Genomic DNA, 14510 nt, shown 5'->3' on the forward strand with positions numbered 1-14510 from the left:
TCCATCATTAAGACACAACTATCTATCATAGAGATACAACCATCCATCATAATACACAGAAATAGAATGAAAAGAAATGTAGACAAGGAAACTCCAGCCATAGTATCTATGGAAGGATCTCAATGGTAAGAGTAAAAAAGCACTACCACCTAATAGCATGAAACCTAAATGGCCCACTCCCACTGCACTGAGGAGATAGTCTCAAGTTCCAAACAAGATATCAATCCAAAAATCAAAATTAATCTCTAAGTCTAGGAAATTCTAAAAGTAATCTAACTCATAGGTTCCAAAATAAATTGACATCTAGACCCAAAGGCACACAAAGACACGTAGGAAAATCTATACTACTAGTGGACAAGTTTCATCACACGAATCAATGCTAGGGTTACCCAACTAGTCTTTTAATCCTCTAGCCCCCTAGTGACCCTATACGGCACTAGTATCCTTTCATATTGAAAAGGAATACTAATGAGTCAACTCTAAGGTTACCCAAATCATCCTTTAATCCTCTGGCCCCTTAGTGACTTTCTGTGGTACCATTATCTTATTAGTTCATTTCAACCCATTTAATGAAATTTTATCACTTATTAAACTACTTACAATGAGTTACCCTGGCAGCCACTTTGGGCCCTGGTCTCCATTGCAAACCACTTCCCAACTTAACATACAAATTACCTACCCTTGACTCATAAAAGTACAAATCAAAGAATCATAATATATCACCTCAATCCTATACAAGTGACTGGAAAGCATCAAAAAGATAATCATAATAACACATCAGTTCTCTGCAAGCAACTGGAAAGCATCCCAAAAATAATTGATTGAAGACTCAAAATGGTTAAGTCAAATATGTCATAACATGATATCACCAAGAACCAATCATACCAAACACCTCAGTTCACAAGAGAACATTGGAAAGTGTTAGGATTAAACCACGGACAGAAATAACAATTACATGTAAATATAACCAATAATAGAAAATAATAGATCACATAGAAAAGAACACAAGGCACTAATATTTAATGTGGTTCACCCAATCCCTAGGCTATGTCCACCAAACAACAATTTTGATATTATTACGATTTAGTGATTACAACCTAATTACAATATGTAATCCCTTACAGCTCAATACCACTGCAAGAACCAGTTTTCACATCACAACTATGAAACAATCCATAACCCTAAGCTCTTTTTATACATGTATTTTTACCACTTTAGGGTTATAATAAATAATTACATGTTGGCCCAAAATCTTGATAAAATAGGGCCCAAAATTTTTTTTGCCTTAAAGAATTTATGAAGTATGTATAGTACTTTCCTAATCAGTCACCACAATCTAATAGAAAGCAATAAAAATCAATAGAACAACACATCATAAAGCATACCAAACACATTACCATGGTTGAGTTTAAAATATTGAGATCAAACATCATAATAGAACAATCACATAACTCCCAAGCCTCTAGTAACATCCTAAGACTGGTCAAAGCTAGGTCAAACCCCAAAATCCCAAAATTATAAGATATACCTCACATACAAAACATACAATGTAGCTTTCTCAATACATTACGTTTTGAAGACACCACGGTTTAAGTCAACTAAAAGGTTTTAGTATTTGTTCCAATGTATATTTTCTGAGTACAAAAGATTTGCATTTCAACCCTTACTATTAACCCATTCTTATGTTCAAATAAAATACAAAATTACCCCTATTGATTTTAAGTCAATTTTCTAAAATACTCCAAAGGTAATTATTTATTTAAATTATTATAATTAACACTTGTTGATTATCAAATAAAATAATCTATGATTTTATCAAATTCGGTATTATAATAATTAAATAAACTTAAAACCTAATTGAATGCCTTCCATTATTAATTAATCTTAATTTAATCACATTTCATTAAATTAATTAATAATCATATAAAATATTTATTTTTAATCTTTTCATTGATTATTTATAAAATAATAAATATTAATAAAATTCATGAATTAAAAATTATCTAAATTTAAATATAATTAAAAAAATTATTAATAATTAAATTAATAATAAATAAAACTTATTTATAAAAATAATTAATAAAAATTAAAACTTTATATTAAAAAAGACATAACTATGCATATTTTGTTTTAAAAGGGCTTGTCGACCCTTTAATAACTATGGTCGCAGGTGTTACTGTTGTTGCAGGCCGTAGTACCACCTGTGTATACAAGTGTTAATGGTCACGGGTGGAGGCTTGGGGTGTGGGGAAATAAGGCCCCACCCCCACCTCGTTGTTATTTATTTTATATTTTTTTTAGTTTTATACATACATATATATATATATATATATATATATATATATATATATATATATATATATATATATATATATATATATATATATATATATATATATATATATCTCTTTAAAATTTTATTTTGTATAAAATTAATTCAAACAAACACCCCCCTGCATAAAAATTTAACTATATTTTTTTTAATAAACATTTGCAATTTTAGTCTAATAGGAAAAATATAATCAACCATTTGAATTTCCGATTTTAAAATTTTTCTTTTCTTTCAAAAAAACTCTTCCCAATTTAATTTCCAAATTTTAAATAGACTGAAGGGGGAATTCTAATGATATTTTAATCTTCCCATATATAGATGAAATCAATATGCATACCAAAATTTTCAAAATAAAATACTGGAAGATTCATCGCAATGAAATTTCGATAAACGATTCAACAATAATGAAGAAGACAGGTTTCAACAATCACAAAGAAGACAGAATAAGAAATAGCATAATAAATGTATGAATAATCACAAGAATCTACCTGGACTCTGATGCTAATCGCTACACCCAAAAAGATTGTGAGAGAAATTTCTCCTCTCAAAACCTTCTTTCTTCTGAAATTCTCTTCCCTTCCAAAATTTGCGGTCCCTCAAAAATGAACTCTTAAATTGTGATATGGAGTTCTTTCCTAAAATTGGGGCACTAATTGTGCGATCACCCTAGAGAACTCTCTGTTCACCAAACTTTAACTCTTTATTAACTTATCTTTATCTTTTCCATGCACGTTTATTGAATTATAAAATAACTTTATTTAATTTTCACTTAACTTCTCTTTTTAATTAATTTATTAAATTTTAATCTCATGCACACATCATGCAATCTTAAAACTTTTAATAAATTAATTATCTTTTCACTTTTTAATTTATTTTTGAAACTTAATTGATAAAATATTTATTAGCTTAACTAATAATAGCATTTAGCATTTATTTAAAAATGAACTCTAAATATATTATTATTAAATTGAATAAATATTATCATGTTCAATTATAACTTTTATATTTATATTTAATTCTTTTTATTCAATTAATTCTCTAATTAATTAAATATAATCAAATATTAAAATATTACAATAATTTTCCATTAAATTAAATCATTAATTTAATCATTTAATTTGACTTAATTAATAGAAAATCCACATAAGACTTATAAGACAAAAATATGAGAACCCATCAAAGAAAAACACATACAAACACATATATACTAAGCTAAATAGGCAATGGTAGGAAGTGGTGCATCGTGTAGATCCCGACTAGCAGGTGACTATGACTCCCTTCCTTAACCACATCAAAAATGCCATACATAAAGAAAATATACACACGCACCATGCACATGCAGTATGGGGTAAGTATCCATAAGAAAACACATATAATAATCCATCTAACTAATCATCATCAATAATTGAAAACATTTGTAATAATCATCATGCATACATCAAGTATAGAGTACTAAGTAATCTCATCATAAAATCAACTAAATATGAAACAATATCTGATAATCTCAAAATAATTCTACTAATTACAAGCATAAAACTGGCCTAAAAGAGTTCGACAATAATAGCAAAAAATGTAAACTAGGGGTAGGCGTAACATCCACCCCTAGACTTAGGCTTATTCCTAAAAGCCTATAAGAATGATAAAACTAAAGAGCTCACTTTGTGGGTCCCATTGGACCCTTTGCCCCAGTAGGAGGATATGACCACTAAAAAAACTCTCTAGGACATACCCATGTCTCCAGCTGTAGGTTTTGAAGTTGAAGGTCTCTGATCTAAAAATTGTGATTTCCATTGAGGGAAATGGGATGACTTGTGTCCACATTGTCCGCATGAGAAACACTCTCTATCAAATCTCCTCTGCACTCTAGGTGCACTAGACTACTGAACACTACCTCCACTAGGATAAGAATGATCATTTTGAGATGACCAATCATACTGGTTGCACTTATTGTGTTGAGCATTGTGATAGCTCCTAGCATTGGAACCACCGCCACCACTCTGTGTTGGAGGATAAGTTCCTCCCTATTGTTGATTACTTGTAGAAGGAGGTTTCCTAATACCACTTGTTCCCTGATTACCCTTCAATTTTGATTTTGAAGGTGCTCCTACAAAACCCCCATATCTTAGGTTAACACTCTGTTCTATAAGAACGGCTCGACGTACCACATCTTTGAGGGTTTTAGGTTCAAACACCTTAACACCCCCAACTACATGGTTGTTCAAGCCTTTGATGAAATGATGATCCAATTGTGTTGGGTTATCACTAATTCTCAAAAAGGGCATGTGCCCATAGAACTTGCGCTCATACTCTATTATGGTCACAGTGAACTATCTTAGGTTGTGGAACTCATCTGCTCTATGTTGCTTCCATTCCTCTAGTAGGAATCACTCATGGAAGTTTTTCAAGAATAACTCCCATGTGACACTTTTCATGTCTATGCCTAGCTTCTTCTCTTCGATAGTCCACCAAGTGGCTCCAAATTTTTCTAGGTTGGTAATAGAAAACCTTGCTTTGACATTACTATCAAAGTCCTGAATAGAAAAAACCTTGTCAAGAGCAATAAGCCATTGCTCGACTACATAACCTGAACCATGCCCGTTAAAGGGCTTGAACTTGGACCTCTAAAGATCCTTCATCTAAGCAGCTAGAATGGATCTCTGATGATCCCTCTGAGCACTCCTAGACCTAGGTCTATGCTTTGGTCCTGTCTAATCTACCCTATCTTGGTCATGAATAAGAACTAGGTGATCAATGATGGTTTTCATCATTTGCCTCAGGTCAACCTCATTAGATTTGGCCTACTATTCTCCATGGTTCTCTTCCTGATGCTCATTAACATGATCTTCCCTATTCTCTTCCTAAATAGGGCCTTCATGGACAAATACATGAACATCGATGTCTTTGCCTAGTCTACAGCCTCTACCATGGCCTAGGCTATGACCTCTAACAAAAGATCTCATCCCAGATACCATCCTACAATAGCATCCAAGATACAAGATACTATAACAACCATAAAACATACTACTATAAAGCATAGATAGAAGACACATGATTTGAAATCAGTAAAAGTTCAATTTTCAATTTTGCTTGTTTTTAGGTTTGCGTATGATTTTGATTTTGAAGTTTAAGTGTTCAAGTTTGAAAATATACAACTAAAAGTTTAAGTTATGTTTCAGTTCAACTAGTTCAAGTTTCATTTTGAAATAGATATACATAAGAGTTTAAATTTTAGTTTTTGTTCAACTAGTTAACAACTAGTGGTGTTCCAATATGCCCAAAGCTCCCAATGTAGAAACTCGGGCTCTGATACCAAATGTAACACCCCACGAAGGGATCCAAAAGAATTAACCTAAAGTTTTACTAAGTTTGCCAAACATTTTTTTTAAAAGTAAGAATAATTACATGCACATCAAACATAAAGTAGTGGAAGCAATAACATATAATCATCTTTAAGCATACATAGCAGGTTACATTCCTTAAGGATCCCAAGATGTTGAATCACATTTAAATTTAATTAATACTAAGTCTAAAAAATACCACATCCATATGAAAGAATAATTAAAAGTCCAAAGTCCATTTGAACACCTTTCCAATGACCTTCAGCCCTCCCTCTACAAATTAATCTTCCCAATGCTTCAACCATAATAATGAACAAAAAAGGGGAAAGTGGATCCCCTTGACATATGCCTTTCTCCAGTTCATAAAAACCTTGTGGGCTTCCATTAACAAAAGCTAAGAAATGAGGAGTATAAATTTAACTTCAAACCCACTCCACCCACCTACCATCAAAACCAAACCTCTTAAGGACCATCAACTTAAATTCTTTTTCCACCTCATCATAGGCCCTCTTAATATCCAATTTAACCATCATTTTTCCCAATTTCTTAATTCCAATAGAAAGGATCATCTCATGGGCTTTGATAAGCCCTCATAAATTGAGCATCCTCGAGAAATCTCACTCTTCTCTAATGAAAAAATAAAATCTAGAATTGTTTTCAACCTATTAGCCACCACCTTAGAGTTAACCTTGTAAATAGTAGTACATAGAGCTATAGGTTTAAAATCCTCAAAGATGACACCTTTCCCTTTTTTGGGACCAAAGCAATGAAATTTTTATTTAAATATTTTAGAATGAAGCCACCACATATAGAATCCTCTACAACTTCCCATATATCTATGCCTAAAAAATCCCTAAAGTATTGAAAGAAAAGAGCCAGAAAACAATTTGGGCTAGGTGCTTTCTCTCTACCCAAATCCCATAAAGCCTTCTTCACTTCCTCAGTAGATACTTGTTCCATTAGCATTTTGTTTTGTCCCTCTAATGATTATATTCTTAAGATTTTTCCCTCTTGAAATCTCCCTCAACCATGCCATAACTTATGACTTTATAATTTAACACATTCAAAGAGTACTCCAAATTTATTTTCTTCTCAAAAATGTTTTGGAAATGCTTCCTATTCTAAACCAGTATTTGTTCTTTCAAATGCTATAATTTTGTGAATATATATATATATATATAGCCACTAATCCTTAACTCGGATCCTAAAACCTTCTTCTCTAAGCCACATTGTCTCAAACTTAAAAGGATATATGTTTGGAGAAGACTCCTCTTGAAGGCGTGAACATATGGGGAAATGATTTAAACCATGAAAGGGAAAAACATTAGTGTCACACATCCTTTAAAAAATTTCCCAATCCCTAGAAATAAATTAATTGACCAATTTCTTAGCAATATTCATAAACCCATGACTTCTATTAGTCTATGTGAATTCCCCTCAAATGAAAGACACATCAAAAAGTCCATTTTCAACAACACAATTATTGAAATATGCTTGACTAGGAGATATCCAACCCCTTCCACCCCTTCTTTTTAGTTGTGTTAAGGATGGCATTAAAATCCCCCCCTAGCAAGACAACCTCCTCATCCATGACCTACAACACTCAAGAAAGAGATTGACATACCTCTTTCTTTTGTATGTCCTAAGTCAATCTATAAACATTTATGACATGAAAGAAACTTCTCAATTACTTGGAAAACTTCTTTAACCACTGCCAATTTTTTTCTTGTTGCATCACCACAAGTTCAAAAACATCAACCATATGCTAAAATACCTATCCATAAGAGAAAAGTCCTTCTAAATCTTTTTTCTTGCAACAAAACCACATCCAACTTCACTTGATCAAAACCTCTCTTGATCAAGAAAATCCTTTTAGGGGAATTACAACCCCTAACATTTCATGAAAGGAGCTTTATTTCTTCTAGTAAGAGGTGTAACTCCTTCCCAATCTCAATTTAGTTTGACCAACTGCACTACCTTCCTTCTACAATAGAGTCTTGTTTGATTTCCTCACTCTCTTCTTTTTCTCCCCCACTTTGACTTTTGGGTCCTCGACATCTATTTGAGCCAAAGATATCTTATCACAAAAAATGTAGATATCCTCTAGACCTAGAAAGTCCTTCTCCCCCTCCTCTTATGACTCCTCTACTAAATCAAATTCAACATTAAGACCACTTGAATCCTATACTAAATCAAAATAATTATCTAAATTTTTTATAGGTAAGATTTGAGTATCTCTAACCTCGTAATCCTCCAAAGATTCATCTTCCCTTATCTAGTCTTCCCAAAATTCTTTACATCGTGCATCATTTTTCACAACTTCCTTTTGGTCTCTCCAATTTTCTAGACCATTGAGTAATTTCTAATTGTCCATTTTTCATTGTAGAACCATATTTTTGAGGGCTTTGATTTACCAATAGATCCTTCATGCTATGTTCACTCTCTCCTTGATCAAAACATTCCTAATTTGGACCCATCCCTTCATATAGCACCTACTCATCCAAAGCCCCACTATTTAAAGAAAAACCTAACATTGGTTCACCCTAACTTTCAATCCTTACAAGATGCACTTCAAAAATATCCTCCTCTAGATGCAAATCCCCTCTACAACAAAACCCATTTTCCATACACCTATTTCTTGTTGCATCCTCAAAGTCTAATTATCCCAAATGATTGCACACTCTCATTCAACAACCATTTTTAACTACTCCTGGCACAATGTCTCTATTGGAATAATTTAGAACAATTGAGAGGGAGTGTGAAACAGTTATCCAAGGTTGAGAAGTATAAATTTAAAAAAATAGTACTTTGCAAATACATGTGCATGCATTCATTAGATCATCCATTATGTCAAACTTTCACATATTGTAGTCCTAGGACAAAATAATTTTGCAGTAATGTAAACATAAGTTAACACATAATCATTCCCACAATTTGACACAAGGATTTAAAGAGGAAACCCAATTTGGGAAAAAACTAAAGTAAGCCCTATGAGGGAAAGGTTAAAATACACACTGTTAAATGTGACCTTGATTAAAGGATTTCAATTACCCTATTAGAAGTGAACCTTATTAGAGGACTTTAGAACATTCCTTTAGAATGTCACCATGTTAAAGGATTTACTCATGACTGTTAGGTCAACCTTAATCCAAAGCATTTATCTAGACTGATACAATTGTTAAAAAGTAATAGCAGGACTTGATCTGATAATAAAACAACTCACTTGCAAATTTTAGATCTCACATTCAATCCTCCATTCTACTTGGCATTCATTCTCCTTCATCTCATATTTCATGTTCACCTTTAAAGCCTTCATCTCCTCAAGTCTTATTGCTTAGTATGCCAACTATAGATCCATTCATTCGGCCACCATATAAAGCAACACCTCAAGACTACTTGTCTATCTCTAGTTTGCACTCTAACAAATTGTTGCTGGCCTTGTATCCCCTTATATAGATAATTTTGATCTTTTATCACTTAATCACAATTGTCCATCTTAGGGCTAAGTTAGATTCATCAAATATACCCTCTTTTCCATTTAGTTCTCTCTAGAAACTTCTCTTATAATCCTCATTAAATTCACCTCAAAATGGTTTATCTTGAATTCAGTGTCACCATCTCATCAAGCTTATCTTAAACATGTTTCACAAAATTCAAGAAATCAATTTTTTTGCTCAAATTTGTTGAATCTTTGATCAAAATCAATTTACTATCACTCGGCAATAACAGTCTTCACTCGGTCATTATTACCATCCTTTGATGCTTGGCACATCTATAATTTACTCTGTCACTACTAATATTTTTCTTTGCTCAACACCTACTTAATTTTTTCTCGGCCTAAACTAAATGCTTGGCTTTCACTATTTTCTTGGTTAGGCTTGGCAGACACATTTCTTTACTTAGTCTTCTTCTTGTCTTTGCTTAAGTATCCTTCCATTATAGCCTTTAGTATATAAACAATACATTATATCATCAATGTCATATTTGGTCTTAGTGTTCCTTTATACACCATATAGCTCAACCTTTCTCTAAGTACTATTTTTATCCTTTCTTTTCAAATCCTCTTCATCAATCAAACAAATGATAGTTTTTAGACCAAATTAGCATTTATCTCACTAAAGAGTAGAAAGTTTGACATTAGTGACAAAATAATAATTGTTCCATGATAGGTTTCATCAATATCTCCTCATTTCTATACTTCAATAATATTCTTTCTCAACAATATCTACCTTTCATGAGTGATAATCAGAGAGTAAAATTACTCTCTGTACAAAATATCTTCTTCATGAGTTTTTCCTTTACTTTCAACTTCACATCCGTTAGACTCATGATCCTCACTTAGGGAAGCCTCACACACCTTCAAATCATCTTCTATTGAAAAGGCTTTATGCCACACACATTTTGATGAATGATATTGTAAAATCTCTAGCATTGGATGGTAGGTATTCCATTCAATGTAAGCTTATCCACCATTTCAATATTTTAATATATCTTCCTAGCTTATTCCCTATAAGTATATAAGACTCTTCATTCTAGTATTCCTGTGAAAGATTGTAAAGACCAACCCAAATAGGATATTTCTATGTTTAGTGGTAAAATAGAAGCACTTTAATAAGATGTAGGCCTCTACCTTATGGGTCCATTAAGCTATTCAAATATGTGTGTGCGGGAAAGAGGGGAATTTCCAAGTATGATTCCACTTATGATCCAAATTAGATTAGTTGGGACCCAAAGGAAAAAGGGAGATAATAATAAATTCAAACTATAAAGAGGAATGTAATCCAAGGAAATACTCTCTTTGGCCCTTAATAGGATAATGTGAAATTGAACTAATTGCTTAAATAATATAATTATCCCAATTAAGATGTAAATATAGGGTAAAGATACAAAAGGAAATAAAATATAAATGACTCACCTTGAAATGTGTAGAGAAAGATATATTTTTTCTCCAAAACTTGTAGATATAAACTTTTGATCATGGATATTGGAATGAAATGATAAAAGGAATAAAACCTAGAAATATCCTCAAGATCTGAGATTGAAGGACTAGGTCAAGCTGGCAAGACATCATACAACCAATTTGACATAGTCTAGTGATCTAAAAATTGATGACTCTAAAAAGCTTGCGAATAGTAGGTTCCAGATTTGTAATCCTTTTTGCTCCCAACTTGAAATCAATACAAAAATGAAAGGTTTTGGGGTTAGGGTTTGATGAGGGCTCACCTTGTTCAAGTCCTAGGTTAAGGAATTAACTGTAATTGAGAAATATAAATGTAAATGACTGAAAGAAAACACACACACATGCGTGCATGTGCACACATCCCTTTCCCCCACCCTCATCACTCACTCTCACTATCTCATTCATCCTCCTCCCCCTCCTCTCTCCCTCCCTCCCTCCCTTTTTTCCACATATAGCTCTCTTATTTGCATTTTCTTCCTCCCTACTCACTTTCTCTCACTCTCTCTATCTCATTTCTCCTCCTCATCCTCCTCTCTCTCCCCCTCTCCCTTTTCCTAGATATCTCTCTCTCTCTCTCTCTCTCTCTCTCTCTCTCTCTCTCTCTCTCTCTCTCTCTCTCTCTCTCTCTCTCTCTCTCAATTCTTCATTCCCCCAATTTTATTATCTTCCTCCTCCCCACAACTCTCCCTCTCTTTTTTGGCATATGCCTCCCTCCCTCTTCACTTATTATCTCTATCCCTTTCCCATTTCCTACAATCTTATTATCTCCTTATAAAGAATAATCCCCTTAATAACAAAGGATGTCTCAAGAGAAGGATTCTAAGGGGAATTCAGATTTTGGGCCAAAGATCTCTGTCATTCCTCTTTCCCCTATTCATCCTCAGGAATAGGACAAGGAGAAGAATGATGGTGAGGGTGGAGAGGTGGTAATTAAGGACAAGCACATGGCCTAGATAAATTTTAATGTTAGAACCTCCAAAATGGGTATTGTTAGAGAGGCTATGAACCCCCAAATTCTAGAAGAAAAATAGGGTTAGCTCCAGATGGAGGATCTCATTGATTCGGCTATGATGGCCATTATGGATAATGCAAGGGAAACTAGCATGAATTTTCTTAATAATGCTAGAAACAGTATGATTTACAATTTTAGGTCAATAAAATGGCTCTACCATGAATTGGAGGAGTTGAGAGATAGAATGGGTCAGCTAGTAACAAAAGGAAGAAGCCAGATTATGGTAATTTGAATGAACAGGGGGATCACCTTAGTTTGGCTGAAAAGAGAATCCAAAATTTGAAAAATTACAATTATAGTCTGGAAAACCAGATGATTTCCATTCTAACTTTTATAAATGATAATATCTCTTCCCTTGTTGGAATGTTGAAAGCCAGAGGTTTACTGGATGAAAATGAGGAAAAGGATAGAGGTAGAGATAGAATGGAAGAGGACGTGATGATGGACATTGACTTCATTAGCTTGGATCAAGCTGGTCAGAAGAAGTAGGAGCAGGTGGCTAAGGAGATACACAAAGCCTATGAAGTGGCAGAAACAATGCAGGAGCTTGAGAGAAAGACAGAGGAATAACTTAGGTTTTTCTTTTCTTGTCTTTTGGACTATTAGTCTATTGTAGTTTTTGGTTAGTTAGCTTTTTGTCTATCTATTGTACCGGCCTTTTGGTTGGCTATTGTTCTTTGGCTGGGCTTTAATTTCTTATTATCAACCTTTTGAAATGTTCTAACTTTTTGGTTTTAGGATCCCTATAATACCTATTTATCTTATCAAAAACAAAACAAAATATAGAAAGAAATAATGAATTGGAAGAACCAAACAACTACAAGAACATAGACACTTTATTTATATTATATTAAATAAATTTTGACATTACAAAATTAATAAATATAACATGGTATATCTACATGGGAATTTTCATGACAATAATTTGTAAGACAGAACCACTACATACACTGCCAGAACCTCCCTAGTTAGTATAATGACCTTCATTATATTAGGAGAATATTAAAAACCCTAGTAATATTCTAAACTTTACCACAAATTTATACAAGAAAATAAATAGAACCATGAGGACAATAAAGAAAACCATTGCAAGTTTTAATCCAACCATTAGATCATCATATAAATCTCTTTGCAAATATTTCCTAAAATGAAGCCCTTATATTTTGGCATTCACCATAGAAGTGGGACCAATAAGAATACCATGAGAAGGAATACTAGAAACTCTATCAATAACATAAAGAGGAACATCAGACACTTTAATTATCTCAACATGATCAAAGGTAATGAAAAGTTGAGGCTTAGGTTTAGGTTGAATATTCTCAACATGGTTGGATTTTTCAACTTTCTCACCATTAAAAATATGTGTAGCAGAAGAAGAGGCTTACATAATAGTATTAAAGTGTAAATTTATAAATTTTATTGGAAGGTGAAATAAAAAAATTTCTATGATTAATATCAATATAAACAACCATATCATTAGAATCAATGAGATCGTGAATTAAATTCTTCAAATAATAGTATCGTTTAGTATCATGACTAGATTGATGATGATATTAGCAAAAAAAATTAGAATAAAAGGATACAGGAAGAGGTTTATTTGTGTCAATTGGTTTGATAGGAGGAAGGTTAATAATTTATAAATTTATTAACTTCATCATCACATTATGCAAAAATTCCACTAATGGAGTATAATTATGATTAGGTTTAAAAATAAATGATAAACGAGTAACATCTTTAGATGAAATTGTGACTTGAAATTCTACTACCATAATTTCATCCATAAGCTCTCCATGCCATTTATCCTCATGCACATGTACCATGGCCAATGGAAGCAAATTGGATGCCAAAGATAAAGTGAATGAAGCCAAAAATCTATTAAAATCCAAGGATCAACATGTCCCCTCTAAAAGACATGTTCAAGAAAAGAAAAATATGATCCAAAAGAAAGAAAAAATCAAAAGGCCACAAAGGCTGAAAATAAAAAATTCAAAAATTATGTGGATTCCAAAGCTACTTAATGAATCAATGCATTTGAAAGAAAAATTCAAAATGACATCTAATTTTGCTAATCCAAAGGCTTCCCTCGTTCATAAATCATCCAAGCTTCCATTTTCCAAATCCATTTTGGGTCTTTATATACCCAAATCCACCATCCTAAATACATCATCTCCTTCATCCATTTTGGGTCCCTATATCCCAAAATTTAAACTTTCTCATCCATATACTCCAAGCTTTCCACCTTTCCATCACCCTTCAAAGTGTGCACTAATTACAATCTTTCTACTTCCTTCATCCACTCATTCACACATCTTCTAACAAATAATCTGTCAACCACGTCTTCCTCCCAATCGCTCCACCCCCTTAATCCAAACTTTTTCATAAGTCATTTTCCCTCATTTCCCAACTCATTTCATTCTTCTTTTCACTATCTTACCAACATCTATGAGAAAATAGTGAAAATTCCTTGAAAATAACAAAGAAAGAGAAATAAATATCTAAGGATACCATCCATGTATCTAGATGCTTGAGTCCTCCCTTTTTATCCAGTGTCTTCTAATTCCACTTATCCATCCATTCACTTTTCCTCTTCCACTTGTACTCTACACTAGGGGCAAGCTCCATCCATATCCCAATGTCTTACATATCTTCCATACTTCCATATAGAATTCATCATCCTTTTCCATATTTGATCTTGCTTATCATTTTCCTTTCATCCATCCATATGCACCTACCATATCCCTTTCTCATTATCCATCCATTATCCTACATACTCTCACCATCCTTTCATGTATTTGATCTTGACAACCTATCAATATCTTGCATCCCATAGTCATTGGCATTTTCCTTTCCTCTATCCTCCATCCATAA

The sequence above is a fragment of the Cupressus sempervirens genome, chromosome 3 (genome assembly GCF_028749045.1).
Source record: "Cupressus sempervirens isolate cs-2001-9-10 chromosome 3, ASM2874904v1, whole genome shotgun sequence".
NCBI classification, from domain to species: domain Eukaryota; kingdom Viridiplantae; phylum Streptophyta; class Pinopsida; order Cupressales; family Cupressaceae; genus Cupressus; species Cupressus sempervirens.